The following is a 15985-nucleotide window of genomic DNA, read 5'->3' on the forward strand; positions in this document are numbered from 1 at the left end:
GAGATGCAGACAGAGAAATGGGCTGGGGGCTGTATGCAACCAGAGGTGATGTTTTCTACTGCACTGGCTAGTAAGGGTCTCACAAAAACAAAAGCAGAGGCTGAAACACCGAAAACTTCTTCTTCATTCTCCTTTTCACCAGAAAATTTTTACATGCTGTCACATTCTGGAAGCTGTCCTGGCTCTATTAGCCATGCCTCTCTGGTGCAGCTGAAGTTACTCACCTTCTTTTTCTATAAGTTTCAAAGCTTTTATTTCCTCTGCAATATTTTGCCCAAAGATAGTGCATTAGATTTGCGGTATGCTGAGGTTCCCTCACATGTTTCAAAATGGTTGTTGCCTTTCTCTGCAGCAGCAGCCCATGTTTATAACTGAGCCGTTCAGTTTGTTTGCCCAACTCTCTTTACATTCCTGGGACTTACAACTCACTGCAATATTAGTTCTTGTTGCCAGGGCACTTTGTATAACACTTGACTCTATTTTAATATACACCTATTTTTGGAGCAGTGCAATGAACAGAGCTTTGCCTTAGTCGTTTATTTTGCTCAGACATTTATTTGGAAGATATTAGTTCTGTTAGGGTATCCACAGATGACAGATTTCTCCATTCATTGGTAGTAGACCAAATATGGCCAAGACCAGATGCTCGTGGCTTAAATGTGAGCACAGAAAGCCTTATGCTCTGTGTGTTAGACCAGTTCCAGATAATCTGTGCTGATAATATGCGTTCTCAGTTTCCTTCTTTTACACTACGTTCAGTTGCTTGTCTGTGAGAGGAAGTTGGCTGTAAACTGCTACTATTGAATAGAGTCCTTTAGTTTGTTGCCACACTTTGAGATTTAGTTTGGTTCCAGCTCTGAGTTAAGATGCCTAATTAGCTAATTTTCACCAATATAAAATTATGCTGCTCTGAAGGGATAACACAAAGCTGCTAATTCTCTACTGTGCATTTGTATAACTAGTATACTAATGTTTGCCTTTGGCTGAACTGTCTGATCTCTTCTGTACATGCTGTGTAGTCTCAAGTGAGGCTGCCCCTGGCTCTTTCGAGAAGAAAGTCATGAAATCTCTGGACTCTTTAGCATATATTACCTTAGCTGACAAGTAGAGTGTCTGGATGCAGCCAGCCTGAGCTGGAGGTTCAGGTTGGCTTTCCCAGCTGCGTGGTTTAAGTCTGAGACAGATATTCCCATGGGGGGGACAAAGTAACCAAACACTGTCACCAGTTAAACAAACTTTTCTCCTGTTTTCTCCAAGGAGTGTTTCGTGTTGCCAGTATTTGAACAAGATTTGGCTTTAAATTTCAACTGAAGTGAGGTACCTGCTTGCAGAAGGCAAAGCAGTCCATAACAATGGGAACTGTGTGTCTTAAATGCAGAGTGACAACACAACAGTTATATAGAGTGAATGATACCTTTGTGGAAAGACTGTAATTCATGTTTATTAAAAAAAAAAGTAAAATTACAGGTGATTGAGGCATATTGGGAAGCTAATCTGTATTTTCACACCATTATAAAATGCCCAAATTTCCTTCTTCAGATTTTATACAAATAGCACAACAAAACTCTTAATAGTCATCACTGTCAAGTTTAACTTAATTAGTCAGTAATTCCTTTTTCAATTTCTTTCCCCTACTTTTTCCTTGTGTAGTGTTTTCTCCATATTATCTCAGTAGATACACTAGTATGGTAAAATATTTTTATAAAAATTAAATATTTCTTCTTATCAAGAACAGTCATGTAATGTGCAGTTGTACCCAGCTTTTTCTGTTCTTCAGCCCATAGGCCATTGGGTCTGATAGACTTCATTCCATGCATTTCTGCAGCTGCATAGATTGACTGGTATTAGAAGGAAATGCGGAAAACAATACATAAGGAAACTCTGAGGCTATTTTTCCCCGAGGAGATCAAGGGAGGGATGGCGATGGAAAAAGGGTTGGTTCATCTATAAGGGACGTAATCTTCTATGTTTCGTTGTACAGAAATCTATCTTATATTATCTAAATGGAAAAATAATTTTCAGGTTTAAGTAATAGGTTCTGGTGTCCATATTATAGATGTGAAGGAGAACATAATATGTGGACAGTAGCTAAGAAAGGCATTATCCTCAAAAACTGACAGAGAGAAAAATATTTCTAGGTACATGAACACAGTCAGTGCTATCAAACAACTATTCAAAGAGAACAGACTTTTTCTCTGCTTAAACCCACTGTTACATGTTGTAAAACGGTGCAGTTAGTATTCACTATTTCTCCCTTTCAATAAGTCCATCTGATGATGGACTTCCATGTAGATGTGCTGAAAGTCATCCCTGAACCTGGGGAAAGGATACGCTGCTTTGCACAACTATTTTATTAAATGAAACATAGTTGCTAGCACAAAGCCTTCCAACAGTTTTGGAATGTATACTGTCACTACATATCTCTCTAGGGAGAAATGGGAAGATGTGCAATACCACAAAAAGAATAACCATGCAAACAAAAAATACAGTAAACCAACAAAACTTTCAGATAGATTTATGTTCTTCTGAACAGATTTTATTTGGGTATCTGAGACAATTATCCTAAAAGTAGACCAAACAGTGGCATATTCTACTATTATACTCAATCCTCCAATGACACAAAGGTTTTGGCAGCAAATAACTCATATTTTTTCCAACTTTTGTGGTAATACACCCAAAGCATGTCATTTGTCAGCATAATGACAGTTCCTGTATTCCCTGAATGCCTAGAGGAAAAGGTTTAAATGTAACATTGTTTCTGGCTAAGGGGCAGTCATCTAAAAAGACTGAAACTTAAGCCTCTCGTTAGTTTCACAATATCTGGGAGATCTGGTACAGTACGTTCCTGAAAAAGCCCTGCTTAAATCTGTCGCCACTTTCTCCCAAGCTATGATCAAGATGAGAGTATGCACGAGTCATTTTATTTAGGTTTCTTCAGCAAGATATTAAAGACTGAGGCAGCCTGACAACTGATTATTTCAAGAAAACACAGTTAAAATAAATTGTGTGAAATCAGCTGGGCTCTGCAAACTCTCAGGACTTCAGTCCTTGTTTAGCACCACAGCAATGGAGACTAGATGGACAGAGGAGGATACTGTGATATCTAAAAAGGAACAGACTGCTACAGTTCACTTTCCTCTTTTTCTAATGTATTTCAAGGGTTATTGGTATAGAAAGTCCAGAAACCGCAGACAGAGGTATGGTTAAGAAGTTAAAAGGCAAAGTGCAAAGAGCTACCTAGCCTTTTAACCCTCCTTGGTGGAGCAATTTGAAAGCCAAAGTAGGTCACAAGTCAATTCATTTTGTAGACTTGACCTTGTACTCAGTGCATATTTAATCCCATCACAAAACCACTGGGTAATGTTATAAATAACAATTTTGAAACAGCCCTTTTGGGACAATATCTTTATCTTGGCAACTGGTTTCTGCTGAAAAGAGACCAAAAGGGTTTAGGATACAAAATTCTTCTAAAATACTATTCTTCTCCTACATCCTGTGCACTTGTCCACAGCTGGATATTCCAATTGCATTCATTTCTTAGATATCTGAAAACATATACAGAAAATGTGAGTAGAAATACAACCAGGACATGAAAAGTACCCTTTCAGCTCTACAGCTCCTTTTCATTTGTGTAGTCATTGTAACATTTGCTCTGTTTCTCCTAAGTTTTTTCTTTTTTTTCCTTCCTCTGTTATTGTCACTGCACTATCTGCCACTGCTACTGTCACTGCACCGTCCTGCTACTGAGGCTTAGCAGCAACCAGTGATTAGCCCTTCTATGCGAATAGCATTTGAAAGTAATCCATTGTGAAGACCACACCAAATGGAAGAAGGACCTGGAGTGAAGAATAGGACCTGTCCATCCAACTTTTTGTTTATGATGAAATATGATCAAATATAGAATGTTGAGATCTGGGGTTATTCTAAGGATGATCATATTTCTTTTCCTTAACTTGTGTTGTTCTCACTCAGGAAAAAAAACCAAAACAAAACAAAAATACGTGCTTTGAGCCCAAGTAACTGTAACTGAACTTCTTGGCAGCTTTAAAGACAAATAGATTCACAGGAAGTGCTTCATACCGAAAGAGCATTGTATATTGAACTTATTTGTTTTCTTTTACATGTATTTGCATTTGTTTCTATTTTTAAAAATAGAAAGTTGGCACTTTTGGTTTGGGGTGTGGTGTTCTTTTTTTTTTCCCCCCTCTACAAATGGATGTAGATTGGAGAATTAAGTGTGAGGTTAGGCTCTTTAATGGGATCCCTAGAAAAGTCAACACCCAAATTTAAAGCTCCTCAGAGCTGTTCTGTTAACAAGACAGTGAACTTGAAAGGCCTGGAATGAGAAAAAAATTAGTTTGATTTTTCAAGTTTTTCACTGAAGCTATTGAATTGATTTTACTTCACTGAAGACCAAGGAACTCCTCAATGCTCATGACTGCTGAGAAGCAGCCTGGACCTGTGCCAGGACTGGCCACACTCCTCTGACTATTGGGGCAACTCAGGAGGGTGTGGACCACGAGGGCTCATTTCAGCACTTCTCTGTGGGGACTCAGGGCACCAATAAACCTGAGCTTCAAAAGGCTGAGTGAGTATCCTCAAGAATCCAAATGAAGGAAGAGGGGAGATCCACACATACCAGCAACTTCTGTGAGAAGGAAAGAAGTTTTGAGGACGGTAAGTTTTAAAAAAAAAAAAAAGTTAGATAAGTTTAAATATTTGACTACCCAAAGCAGTTGGATACTTTCCATCAGATTCAGGAAATCAAGTAATGCATTTTAATGAAGGAAAAAAAAAAGCCTTCAGCAGATAATACTGCTCGTGTATTAATACTATACTTTATGCTTTAGCTTCAGGCCTATAAATATTTTGCTTGACTGCTGATACTGTTGGTTTCCACTTTTCTCATCATCTATTTTTTCCAACTATTTGTTTTAATAAAAATTGAATAAAGATTGTAATTTAGCAAGTGATTTATCTTTGATAATTTAGATATCTAAAAGTTAAGTATAAAATTAGGCTTGCAAAGCTGTTCAGGCTTTTCTTGTAGCTGGCAGAGATAAATAGACATCTTCAAGTAGTGACTCAACACCTTTGTAACGTATGTATTAGACAGCTGGAATCTATTAAGTTTATTTTTATTTTTTTGTCTCTCTTCACTGCAGAGGGAGTATGGATATCTATTGTAGACCTGTTGTCCATTTTTCAGACAGTGAAAATGAGGAAAAGTGAATCTTAATTCTGCTGCATGGATTGAGTAATCCACCATACGGTACAGTCCTCAGCTAGTTAATGTCTCCAGTAGTTATTGTAACCTAACTAAAAGCAATATATTTAGCAATATTTTAACTGGAGCGGAGTGACAAATGTCTGTATTTTGTCTGTTTCTGTGTAGTATTTCACATCAGACCACCTATTAATGCTGAGAGAATTAATAAAATAATAACTCTGATCCTAATATGTTAGATTATACTTATTTCCCTTTCCTTCAAGAAAGAAATGTGATCCTTAATTGTATAATTTCTTATATATTTAGCCAATACCTACCATTTTTAACAGAAATGTCATTTATGGTGCATTTTAGTATTAAATATTGAAATGGGAAGACATTACTTTATATAGCCAAATATTTTTGTCATTTTAAGAGGCTCTAGTGCATGTTCTTAGGATAAAAATGTGTATTGTGACAAAGCAACTGCAGAACAGAGCTGTGGAAAAATACACTAGATTGCAAAAATACTTATTCACTGGGTACATGAGCCGAAAAACTGGTTTTGGATCTGTGCCTTCACAAAGAGAAGACAAATGTCTGTCATGACAACACTGTCTTCATTTATTGTCTTTTTCTCCAAGAGTCATTAAATGTTTCAAATAACTGGCCTAATTCACTTTAAGACGGTTAAGAATTCTGATTCTCTAACCAGTGTCAAATTGGTGAAAAGAAATAAGGACAAACCCTAGACCACATGGAAATACAGTGGCTGAACAGTGGTGTTCCCTCTGACGTCCATAGGTGTAAGCTTGGGAGGAGTCAATAGTAGTCTTGCTGGTCCAAAGTGGTGCTTGCTGGTTGCCTTTAGGGCAAATTCCTAGAGTAACTTCTTCTGCAAGAAGAAAAAAAAAGGAGAAAAAAAAAAAAAGAACATGTTTTATCATGCCATATGATATAGCTAAAAACAGGTAAGGTTGACAATGCATGATGGATGAAATAAAAACTTATGTTTTTTCTGTCTAATGAGAGAGATTACATAGTATGATGTGCTGCATATCTATCAAATAGGAATTTCTTGGCTTCTTTCTTTGTTGCTAGTCTCTGACCTTAAGAATATAAATCCAGTGTCATTAGTCTTTGAACTTAATAAATAATTTATGTTTACATAAGACCTAACATAATGTGCAGCAAAACTCTTTCATTGTAGCTATTACCAAGGAATAAGTAGAGAACACCTGATTGCCCTTCTAGATACTCATTTAGCATTTCTGCAGTTACTGGTATTCACAGAAACATTGCAAGCTTCATCAAGTTCTTCCAAAGCATTAGCATGCTGTAGGCCAAAGTTGGGTTTGTTAAAAGATATACCGGAAAATGTAATAATATACTGAGAACAGCAATAGGCTGCTATACTTCAAGGACCAGTTTAGAATTTTCTCTCTAATACCAGAACACCCACAATTGTAGCTAGATTATTGGTGGGGGACAAGTTGAGCATGAGCTAGCAGTGTGCCCTTGCAGCCAGCAGCACCATTAGTATCCTGGGGTGCATCAGGAAGAATGTGGCCAGCAGGTCAAGGGAGGTGATCCTGCCCCTCTACTTGGCCCTCCTGAGGTCACATCTGGAGTACTGTCACCAGTTCTGAGCTCCTCAGTATAAGAAAGAGAAGGAGCTACTGGAGAGGGTCCAGCGTAGGCCAAAAAGATGATGAAAGGTCTGGAGCATCTCTCTTATGAGGAGAGACTATGTGATATGGGCCTGTTTAGTCTACAGAAGGGAAGATGGAGATGAAAACTCATTAATGCATTATAAATATCTCAAAGGCAGATGCCAAGAGGATGGTGCCAGACTCTTTTCAGTAGTTCCCAGTGATAGGACAAGGAGCAATGGCCATAAATTTAAACACAAGAAGTTTCACCTCAATATGAGGAAAAATGTTACATTGAAGATGGCAAAGCACTGGAACACGCTGTCCAGGGAGGTTGTTAAGTCTCTGTTTCTGGAGACAATAAAACCTCGCCCTGCCTTGGTAGGGCTGTTGGACTTGATGATCTCCAGAGGTCCCTTCCAACCCTAACTATTCTGTGATTCCATGATTTTGTACTTCAGTGATTTCTGTGAAACTACTTGATAAAACCCTCTGGATTCTGTTATTTAGTTACATTGCTCTCTGTTGCTAAAGGCATTTGTAAGTTTTAGCAGTACTGAACAAGTTAAAGAAAAGCCATAGCTGTGGCAATGAATTTCCAGTTTATCTATATGCATGAGTATTGTGTTTTGGTTTAAGAAAAATCCTGGGGCATAGACTCCAACAAATGAACCCCTTCCTCTTTTATTAAAACCTCTCACCCTTTCGCCAGTACAGAGAGACAAAACGCGAGGAGATGTGAGTGAAAAAATAATTGTCTACTGAAAAGAAATATAACTAACAATACAAACAAAATGGTTTAAGCTGATAAGAGACAGAAATTTTTCCTATTCCTAGTCTCTTCCCCCTTGGTTCACAGACAAGATGGTGGCCGACACATCTCCCCCATGTCTTCCCCCCAGGACAATAGAAAACGTATTGCGGCAGACACGTTCCCACAGTTTAATGCCCAGCTAGACAAAAAACACAGGGAAATGGGAGTAAAGGAAAGCCTAGGTGTAAGTATAGAAGAATATTTCTGCAATATTTATTTTGAGGAGCCAAGATTGTGTCGCTCAAGGAAGCTTTGCTGACTGGGGCATCTTTCCCAGGATTAGGTTTATGTGTTTTGTTCTCCTGCATTCCAGAGAGGCTAACTTCTTGGTACAAAAGAAAATAAGTTTCTGGCAGATATGCTTGGACTCGGCTCCACTCATTTGGGACTCTGCAGTGGGATTTCCTGGAGCGGGATTTTTGAGGTGGTGGTGCCCGGCTGGGCTCAGCTCCATTCCAGCTCAGTGGCAGCGACTCCCATCCCAGCAGCTGAGATGTGTAGAGCTGTGTGGCTGGCATGGTTCAAGTTGTTGCTCGCATTTATTTCTCCCAGGGTAGAGAGGTGGCTCACAGATGAAGAGAGTTCCATTTCCACTCTGGCAGTCAGGACACACTTCTTTCCAGCTCCTCCTTGTCCTCCTTGCCTGACTGTGGTGAGGGGTTCACTCCTAGAGGAACAGTTTCTCAAAAAAAAGTTGGAAAAAGTGAACAAAATACAAAACCTACTTTAACTGCAATGCTAAAACTAAAAGATGATAGAAACACAGATTCACAGAATGCTTTGGGTTAGAAGAGATGATTAAAGATCATCTAGTTTCAAACTCCCTGCAGGAACACCTTCCACCACAGCAGGTTGCTCAAAACCCCATCAGGCCTGCCTTTGAAAACTTCTAATCACAGGGCATCCACAACTCCTTGGGACAACCTATTCCAGTGTCTCAACACTCTCACAGTAAAAAAAAAAATCATCCTTATATCCAAACTACATCTACCCTCTTTCAATTTAAAACTGTTTTCCTTTGTTCTATCACTACAGGCCTTGGTAAAAGTATCTCTCCATCTTTCTAATAAGTCACCTTCACATACTGAAAGAATGTACATTCAAGAAAGACTGCAACAGGGTCTCCCTAGTGCCTTCCCTTCTCCAGGCTGAACAACCCCAACTCTCTCAGCTTGCCTTCATAGGAAAGGTGCTCCAGTCACTTGATTATTTTTGTGGCCCTCCTCTGGAGCTACTCTAATAGACTCATGTTTGTCTTGTACTGGGTACCCAAGAGCTGGATGCAGTACTCCAGGAGGAGTCTCAACAGAGTGCAGTAGATGGGCAGAATCACCACCCTCCACGTGCTGTCTCGCTGCTTTTGATGCAGCGCAGAATGCAGTTGGCTTTCTGGATTGCAAGCACAAATTGCCAGCTCTTGTCCAATTTCTCAATCAACCAGTACCTAGCACCCAAGTACTTTTCTACAGGGCTGCTCTCAGCCAGTTCAATACCCAGTCTGTGCTGATTTTGAGAATTGCTGCAATCCATGTGCAGGACCTTGCACTTGGCCTTGTGGAACTTCATGTGGTTTGCATGGGTCCACCTCTCAAGCCTGTCAAAGTCTCTTCGCTCACGCATATCAACTGCACCACTCAGCTTGATGTAATCTGAAAACTGGCTGAGGATGCATCCAATTGCACCATCTATGTCATTATTAAAGACCTATAGTCTTTATTAATAAAGATTTGTAGTCTCTTGGTGAATGCAATTTTTTGTGGAAAATGCATTTTTTGTGAAAAATCATGTCAGCTTCCATATTGTCTGTAGCCATAATCTCATGATACCCATGACATTTGTGAACCTATTTTGGGCACAGAAAACTTGGGGATCTGGCTAGGACAGCAGCCTTCCTGGGACACAGCTCGTTCCTTGTCTTACATCTGAGTTAAGAAGTCACTGCTCAGTGGGAGAGAACAGAAGGAAGGGTGTGATCTATCAGTGATCTGCAGAGCACATCTATCAGGTTTGACTACAACTATATTAGTGAGTCTAAGAAGGCAGAAGAGAGCAGAAATAGAAACAACAGTCTACAACCGCTTCCAATGCCTACTTGTCCAGCACAGACTTGTGTTCAAGTCCTTTCCTTCAAAGTTCCCTGCCATTCAATTTTGCCTATGCTGCTGACAAAATTTGACATCTCCAGCTTTAGGTAGAAGGTGCAAGACTAGGGGAGGTAGCACTTTAAGGGAGTTGTTACCAAGAGCAGGGAACATGGTTGCCACCTACTGTTCATGGTAACTGAAGCACCCTAAAATGGTCACTGGAGCCCTGTTACTGGGCTACAGAGTAGGTGATAATCCCCTCTCCAAAAGGGTAAGAAAAAACATGTCAACACACTGTCTGAGCTAGATGTATAGGTATTTGGAGAGCACCTGTGCAAAGTAGCAACTTGAATCACAGTGTCTTTACATTGGAGCACATAAATAAGTCAGGATTTTTCTGCAATGCCTATTTTGGCAGCAATTGAGAAGCTAAAAGCCTACTGTTAAAGGAGACGGGAGAAATTTGAAAAGGCAGGAAGCAGCCAAAGGAAGTCTGAGAAAACTCTAAAAAAAAAAACTACTGGGGTATTTTTTTCTCCACACACCTATATGCCAAATTATTTAGACATTTTAGTTACTGTTCAAGCAGTGTAGAACAATTCACCTAGTTGTAATCCTAGTTTCACTTTCTCTAGATAGAAAGAAGCAGCAAAGCTTGGCAGGTGAATAAATTTCTTCGTTCCTATCAATTGAGAATATGCTTCTTTTTTGTGAAAGTATTTTCAAAACATGGTCAGTCTTGACTTGTATCACCTGCTGTGAATAGAGGTGCTTCAGTCTGGAAAGGAGAAAGCAAACCTAATACTCTGTAATGTTAACTGTTGGAGGATAAATTCTGTAATAACAGACTTTGATGTCTTATTTCCTCACTCAATTGACTTGCATTTCCCAGCCTCATCAAATGTGAAGGCTCTGCCTTCCTGGCCACAAGTACTACCTGTAGCAGATGAGAATAATCACTGGACCTCATTCTCCTCATCTCTCCCCAGGAACAGTTTATCAAGGAGTTCAGTTTCTCCAGAAAACCAGTGAAAGGTGACTCTGTCCCTTCCTTGTAATCCTCCTCTCCCTCTTCCTCCTTTTCTAGGAGACATAACCAGTCTATGAGAAAACCATGCCTTTGTGATTTAACCTAGTTATTCCTTTTAGTAGAATTGTTTAAACAACAAAAATTGGGCCTATCAGTGCAGTTAATGGCCATACACACCAGTCCTTTGAACTGGAGGGACACCCCAGCCACACAATCGATGACAGTCCATGGCAAACTGGTGCAAGATGAAATTTTTTTTTATGAGATTAGAGTTTTATGACTAAAGGAATTGTTCATAATGTGTCACATGCCATCAATTCAAGATGAAATTCTACTGGTTTTAACCAAGGTTGATGGGACATCGATAGCTAACTTGGAAAAGGGACATATATAAGTTAAATATACGTTTGATAACTAGCAGAAATTACAAAGTTCTCACACATAGGCAGATGTGAATACTTTGGTGTGAGGGAGTTGGAGCATTATATGAGCAGCCAGGTATAAGTGAACTGTAGACCAACTATGCTAAATGAAGGGATGAAGACCAAAAGAGTTTTCAGCTCCACTTTTCATACTGGCATCTGACCTACTCTTTGGATCTAATGACCCAGTGAAATTCTAGGTCCTACTCTAATGGCACTGTTGTGGTGTTTTGTGTGCATTTCCACTGTGATTCAGCTGTTTGATTGACTTCTGCTGCAAATATCAAAAATGTTTTTAAAAAAGTTTCGTTATTAAAAAAAAAAAAAAGAAGCCTACATCTCTGAAAACTGTTACAGATTTTTGTGACCTGAAATGAAAATAGCTTCCTTTTTGTATTTGAAATGAAAATTCAGGTTTACATTTATAAAGAAAAGAACACAGTTGTTTCAGTCATGAGTTGCAAATGACAAGTAATATAGTTACAAACTTCTAGAAAAATTTAAAACCTGGAAATATGAAAAACTTAGTTTTGCATCAAGGAACCTCATTAGTTTGTTTCCTTAGTACTTTGAATTCAAGGTATATATTAGCACCTTCTAAAATAAGTATGTGGTACCAGCAACTCTCAAACTGTGATCTCTGAGGTACCAGTATTCTACAAAGCTGAGGCAATTAATCAGTTGTACCATTTGTTTGTCTATTTCATCTCAGTCACTTAAGGTGCGCTTAAAATGTAGCAAGTATAGTCTTCTTACTCCAGAGACAGTCTAGAATAAAGTAAGATTAATTTCCTCGTTCTAGTGTAGGATATGCTAACGACCTTGGCTTCCGCTGATGAGCTGAAGACATGAAACCCCAGTAAGTATTCAGAACTCAGCAAGATGTGGAACTTTATTTCTTGCAAATCATACATGATTTAGAACGATTGTTCCCAATTTGCAGTCAGTGGTCTGCAAAGGACACACCAGACGTGGTGTGACTTCCTTTCCTTCTAACCATTAAATCACATTAAATGACACTAAGGGATAGAGAGAATACTTTCCCAGTATTATTTTTCCATACAAACACATGCTGTCATTGCCATAAGGTTGATGTTTAACTGGAGACAAGTGTGATCTGCAAGACACATTCACTTTTAAGTGCTATCCATCAAGCAGAAGTTTTGTCAAACTCTGATGCCCATTATGCAGTGTAGCATGGTACAGAAGCTATAAGGGTATTCTTATATCATTGAGATCAGCTGAGCACTGTATGTGTATCATAGCTCCCACTGATTCCATGTAGACTTTGACATCCACAAAGAATGCAAAGTGGATAGCTAGCCTGCAGGATGGTCTCTTCAAATAACATCAATATAGAGTTGCATGATCTAACTGCATTTTAGTTTTTGGCTATCTCAATAGAGACCCTGATTTCTTTGTGCATTTCCCTAACTTTTCTAGAGTAAAAAATGTTTGCATTTGAAAGGAAACACACAGGTCTTGTCTGTATAAGAACAATAGGTGACTAGAGCATTTTGTAAAGCGGAATTAAAAAGGACAACACTTTCTCTGGAACCATTTAATGGATCTAACTTAATTATGAGAAAAGAAGTGTGGCTGTATGAGAGAACAACTCATCCACTTTATTAAGTGTATTATTAAACTAAAGATTACTATTACTCATTTATTAGCTCTGCATAGTGTATACAACACAGTGAATGTGACTGTGTTGTGCACAGAGGGGTGCTCTGTCAGCAGTTTTGTATAAATCCTGTGTTACAGCTACCATTTGGTTGAGCACAACAGTTTTTATTATAATTAACCATGTTTGAGAATATCTTTTGAAATTGAATTTATGTTACAGTCACCTTGAGATTTAGAGTGTTACTAGAACACAAACCGCTTAGGTTTAGGAACATGGTACCATACTTAGTCTTCCTATCAGTCTGCTTAAGCAGAACATGAGTGGAAACTTGATTGAAACTGGCAGGTCAAAGAAAGCTTTCATGGGCATCTATGAGTAATCAGTACTAGAAGAGCTGACTGAGTTAGTTTACCTTTTCTTTAAGATAATCATTCTGGCAAGTAAGTTGTATATTCTGGTTTAAAACTATACAAAGAGAGGGAACAAAACATGGCATAACAGAGTCAAGAATATCTGGAAAATAAAGAAAGCAGTTCTGGAGAAAGATATTTACTGGTAACATTTTTGTACTGTGTTTCTCCAAACTTTCATTTTCATGGAAAACATCCTTATTTAAGTAATGGCACTAGGGTGGTACATATTCAAGATGAACTTGTGCAGAGACAAATATTAACGCAAAACCTAATCCTATAATACCTAGCAGGCAATTTACTGAGAGCAAGAGTGGTGCAGTGATACATTCTTCAGAAAGTTAGAAATAACTATTTGTATATTAGTGGTAGGATTATTAAACCACCAATTTCTGGGAAAGTTTTGGAAACATTTCAAGTAGTCAGTTTTGTTGGCTAGGTACTGTGATTTATTGCTTACTCAGCACAAAAATTAATTAGACTGGGGGTCATGTAAATGCCAGAGGCCTTCTTTTATGTGCCAAATTTATTGACATCCCTATTTCTATGCCAATTTATTATTGATTGTCCATGATACACCACATTCTAAACTCTTCAGGAGCTAGAACTGCCCAACAAATGTAGTACACATATCTTTCCTTTCAGCTGGGGCCCTACACATCTACTCTCTGTCTATTCGTCTGAAATCACCTCCTGTTGCTTTTTCCACAGTCAGAGTTTTCCTAATATGATATGAATTTCCTTGACTCAGCATGCACCTCACCCAGCCCTATTCGCTGTATCATTTCCTTCTTACTGCTTAGGCATAATTTAAAACATTAACTTCCATTTTGCTCCAGGTGGGATCTCACAAGGGCAGACAACAGGACCCTTGACCTGCTGCTGGCCACTCATCTTCTGACACAGCTAAGGACACATTTTGTCCTCTGGGCTGTGAGCCTGCACTATTGGCTCATGTCCAGTCTTTCATTAGTGAGAGCTCCCAGGTCCTTTTCCACAGTGACTTCTCCCAGTCTGCACTTGTGTGTGGGATTCTCCCAACCCAGATGTAGCACCTTGCCCTTGGATTTGTTGAACTTCATGAGGTGCTCGTGTGCCCAGTGCTCAAGTTTGTCCAGGTCCCCCTGGATGACATCCCTTCCTTCTGTTGTGTCAACTGCACTGTGCAGCTTCCTGTGGTCTGCAAACTGAGGGTGCACTTGATCTCACTGCCTGTGTCATTCACTGATGAAGGTACTGACATGCAGTGGTCCCAGGATAGAGCCTGAGGGACACCACTTATCACTGACCTCCCCTTGGACACAGAGCCATCAACCACAACTCTCTGGCTGCATCCATCCATCCAATTCCTTATCCACTGAATTGTCCACCCATCCAGTCCATGTCTCCAATCTGGAGCTAAGGATGTCATGTGGAACTGTGTTGAAGGCCTAACAGAAGTCTAGATAGATGACATCTGTCAGTCTTCCCTTGTCAACTCTTGCTGTCACTCCACCATAAAAGGCCACCACATTGGTCAGACATCATTTGCCCTTAGTAAAGCCATGCTGGCTTCCTCCTTGTCTTTTTTGTGCCTCAGCACATCCTCTAGGAGGATCTGCTGCATGGTGTTCCCAGGCACAGAGGTGAGGCTCACCAATGTGTAGTTTCATGGATCTTCCTTTCTCACCTTTTTAAAATGGAAATGGTGTTTCCCTTTTTCCAGTCACCAGGGACTTTACCTGACTGCCACAACTTTTCGAATATGATGGAGAGTGACGTGGCAACAATACCAGCCATTTCCCTTACAACCCAGGCATGCGTGTCATCAGGTCTCATAGACTTCATCAGTTGTCCTGAACCTGCTCTTCACTTACAGTGGGAAGGATTTAATACAGACCGCACCCATCCATTGGATTGGGGACTTGAAGTGAAGAGGGAAGTCAGACTGCCAGTGAAGACTGAGGCAAAGAACTCCCTGAGTATGTCAGCCTTCTCCATGTCAGTTACCACTAGTTTACCTTCTTGCTTGTCAGGGAGGCTACATTCTCCTCAGCCTCTCTTTTCTGTCTTATGTACTTATAGAATTCCTCCTTATCATTCTTCACGTTCCTTGCCAAGTCATGTTCCAGATTGGCTTTGTCTTTCCTTACCCCAGCCTACACATTTGAACCATATCCCTGTATTCTCTCCAGGTCACTCGTCCCTGCTTTCACTGGTTGTGCATTTGCTTTTAACTCCTCAGCTGGAGGAGCAGATCCTTCCTTAGTCATACCAGTTTCCAACCTGCCTTGCTCAGCTTCCTACACACAGGCATAGAGAGCTCTTGAGCTCTAACAAAATTGATCTTAAAGAGTTGACAGTTCTGGTTAGCCCCTATGTCCTTAATGATGCAATGTTTTATAACCATTACTCAAACTTTTTTCCTAGAAAGTGATTTGAAGAAACCTTTTTTAGGTGTTTTATTGGGTCAAAACATTAATATGTGCTTAAGAGGACCTTAAAAATACAAGCTTACTTTAAGTGGACTGTAAGCACGCTGAACAACTTTGAAAGGGCATGGTGCATTCTTCAACCATTAATCAGCTAATCCTTCTGTAGCCTTTAGGAGAATAATAATGATCAGAATAATCTTTTATGTCAAACTATTAAATTCCCTTTCCTTAAAAAGGTTTTTATGATATCTCATGCCAGATTCTGACTTTATTTGCACTAATAGCACTATGAAGAACTTCATTTGAGTCAATAGTTTAGTTTG

The 15985-nt window shown here is 39.5% G+C and overlaps 1 long non-coding RNA gene across 1 annotated transcript in view; it reads left to right on the plus strand.

The window, feature by feature from the left end:
• Nucleotides 1-8899, plus strand: part of LOC114066678 — a 15256-nt gene extending 6357 nt beyond the window's left edge. The window contains exons 2-3 of the long non-coding RNA XR_003573227.1: nucleotides 4012-4016; nucleotides 8806-8899. This is a non-coding gene — a long non-coding RNA (uncharacterized LOC114066678). The remainder of the gene's footprint in view (nucleotides 1-4011; nucleotides 4017-8805) is intronic.
• Nucleotides 8900-15985: the final 7086 nt, after the last annotated feature.

The sequence above is a fragment of the Empidonax traillii genome, unplaced genomic scaffold (assembly GCF_003031625.1).
Source record: "Empidonax traillii isolate 1590-97213 ecotype Southwest subspecies unplaced genomic scaffold, ASM303162v1 scaffold797:size354868, whole genome shotgun sequence".
NCBI classification, from domain to species: domain Eukaryota; kingdom Metazoa; phylum Chordata; class Aves; order Passeriformes; family Tyrannidae; genus Empidonax; species Empidonax traillii.